At 42.8% G+C, this 3,173-nt stretch overlaps 1 long non-coding RNA gene across 1 annotated transcript; it reads right to left on the bottom strand.

Annotated features, from left to right (window-relative positions):
• Positions 1-229: 229 nt before the first annotated feature.
• Positions 230-1,471, bottom strand: LOC134460391 (uncharacterized). The gene is made up of 2 exons (XR_010037077.1): positions 1,309-1,471; positions 230-1,121 (listed from the first exon to the last, which is right to left on the bottom strand). It is a non-coding gene; the product is annotated as an uncharacterized LOC134460391 (long non-coding RNA).
• Between the last annotated feature and the right edge of the window lie 1,702 nt (positions 1,472-3,173).

Genomic DNA, 3,173 nt, shown 5'->3' with positions numbered 1-3,173 from the left:
CTAGGTGATATAAAATACTGTGTTGTTTACACGCTACTGTCGTAGAACTGGTGTGTTTTTATCACGTTTTGAGGGAAATCACCATTAGCTTAGCCAGGAGCCCGCCACTTACCTATGAGATGCTAACTTTCTTGGTAGCTTTTGACTGTAATCGCAAAAGCGTTGTGTTCATTATTTACACTACAAATATTAATTCGTTAAAAACTAATCACATACACTTGTATGTCTATAGATCTCTAGCAGTGAGACGCAGGCCAGCTTTAGCCTTTATGAGGCTGCATCAGACCTGCCAAAAACATGCATCGTTGCATGCAGGCAGAGTGAAGAGGATCAGGGCAGAGACGTGTAGTCCCTACACACGACTCTGAATCAGTGGCATGGAGCAGGGCCATGGATCTGTCATGTGGACTAAATAAATTATAATTAAAAAAAGACAACAACTGTATAACCAGTACTTGAGTGGGTCAATTAATTTTTTTTTAAAATGTATTTATGTATGTTTTGAACACAGAAATACACTGGATGCTCATTGCTATGGTGCCAAGTTAGACAATAACCTAGTGTGAATATGCATTTTTAATACTGTATACCTTTTGTTATTAACTGTGTGAAGGCATAGCATAATGGTAGAACATCATACAGACACTTGGAATGCTTTGTAAGCATCAAACTGTTGACAGAGCACGACACGCATGAAGAATTCACATAGGCCTAAGAGTAAGGTTTGAGGTTTATTTTTGCTCAGCGTAACAGTAATACAACAACAAAACTGTACACTTCATAGTTGCAAAACTGAGCTAATGGAACATATTTACAGCAATGCAAGTGATAATGATAAAAAACAAGAAACAGATAGAGCAGTCCAGTTTTGGGTGCAAAAACACAGGTAGTGTAACAGATGTAAAGAAACTGGCCATAATACAAACGAAACATCTGGAGTTGTTTTGGAATGGTGATGTGGGAGAAGAAATGGAGCCTATGCAATCCTACAGAGTGTGGAAGGCCAAAACAGGACACAGGCTTGTCAAGTGATCCGGTTTCTGTAGTACCGAGTAGAAGTAGTCTGTAGTATGGAGCCTCTGCAGGTGTCATGCAACTCACAGCACTCCTGAGTGTTGTGCCTGTCAACAACACAGACATGCAGCGGTCATACTCAACGTGTAACATTGAAATAGACAGAAAATTAAAACTGTAAAAGGGGTCTATGCTTCTGTATATGAACAACAAATATCATTATCAGTGATCTGCCTACACCTTCAGCAGCCTCCTCCACCTACAGAAGCCTCTTCCTTCAGCAGCCTTCTCCACCTTCGGCAGCCTCCTCCACCTTCGGCAGCCACGGCAGCCTCCTCCAGCCTCCTCCACCTTCGGCAGCCTCCAGCCTCCTCCAGCCACGGCCTCCTCCACCTTCGGCAGCCTCCTCCAGCTACGGCAGCCTCCTCCAGCTACACCTACGGCAGCCTCCTTCTCCTCCTCCGCCTACGGCAGCCTTCTCCAGCTACGGCCTCCTCCAGCTACAGCAGCCTTCTCCAGCCACGGCAGCGTCCTCCTCCTCCACCTTCGGCAGCCTCCTCCACCTACGGAAGCTTCTTCCTTCGGCAGCCTCCTCCACCTTCGGCAGCCTCCTCCACCTCCAGCCACGGCAGCATCCTCCACCTTCGGCAGCCTCCTCCAAAAAAAAACAAACACAAAAAAAACCTCAAGACACAGCATGAACATGTCAAACAGGGAGAATAAACCGTTGACAAATTGTCAATGTGTTTTTGTCTTTATTTTCTTCTAGTCATGACTAGGGGTATAAATCAGAGCATTCATGTCGATTTGGTTTGAAAAACGATTTCTTCAGCAACGATTCGGTTATGATTGATATTTAGGAATGTCCTACAATGCAATTCAATGGTTACTTTCTCTGTTCCATTTAAACACCTGCCTATAAATTAATGCCAAATATGCCTTCACACTTCCCTACATTACTACATTACATATTACTTGAACCTCAATTGCTTTGAAATAAATATTACAGTTGTGCCTTCAATACCTCATCAGCTGTCATGGAGTTTGGACCTACACATATGAACTACAAACATATAGTACCAGACTATTCACATATACTGGTATATATGTCGTGTCAATTTCAATACAATAATTACCTTAGATTCACAAGGCATCTTACGCATCTTACTGTGTCCCACATGGTAGTAATGACAACAATAGGTACAGCCAGCAGTGTATGCCGAACCAAAGTCCCTAATCAAACACACAAAACAGATGAGTGATAGAGGAGTGATAGACTGGCAGACAAAAAAAAATAGACATTAATCCACCACTCATTCAAATCAATCAGAAACTATTTGATTTCACAGAGCTAAAAGGAGAAATACAGGTATACGGCGCATTGTCAATGCGGCGCAAATGGATACGGACTGTGCATAGTAGTTCGACTAGCCAACTTCAAAACTGTTCAGCAAACATCGATGGTTTACTCAACAGAAATATATATTTCTCGGTTTCTGAAATACCTGGGGTCATCAACTTCAGTACTTTAATATTCGGGACTCAATTGTATTTTTTGTAGCTAGCCAACACATCCACACGTAAATGCTTACTCGCTACGCTAACCACATGCAGCTACATGCATTCAAATAGCTGGGAAGATCAAACCACGAATGTACACGGGTAATATGGCGTTATATGAATGTGAGAGGTAGAAAACACAGTCGTTTATGATACAGATAGTAGCGCATTGTATAGGATTGTAACGTAGCCACTTGTGAAATTGGACCGGAGCCAAGCCGCTATGCTAACTTAAGCTACCAGAAGTGGTTATTCATTCCTAAACAGCGTTCGTCTTTAACATCGACATCGCAATTTTCATGCAAACCACATGCAATTACATAATTGAAGGCTATACTTTAGACAACGGATACTGAAACACAGAAAACATTTCGATTTGTTCTCCCATTTATCAACTTACCGAGAAAGGTGTCGACAGTCAAACGAAAGTCTACGGAGCCCACTTCCGGATATGGAACTTCTTGAAGTCTACAGGGAGGAGCCATGACACGGAAAATAGACCCCGCCCCTTGCCCACGTATGCCAATGGGATATACACAACTCTTTCTTATCAATGGCTCTGGTCCAACCGCGACTGAAGAAGGACTAGCATAGCATCG

The sequence above is a fragment of the Engraulis encrasicolus genome, chromosome 12, assembly GCF_034702125.1.
Source record: "Engraulis encrasicolus isolate BLACKSEA-1 chromosome 12, IST_EnEncr_1.0, whole genome shotgun sequence".
NCBI lineage: Eukaryota > Metazoa > Chordata > Actinopteri > Clupeiformes > Engraulidae > Engraulis > Engraulis encrasicolus.
The sequence above is the reverse complement of the archived record's forward strand: the minus strand, read 5'-3'. Positions and strand labels throughout refer to the sequence as shown.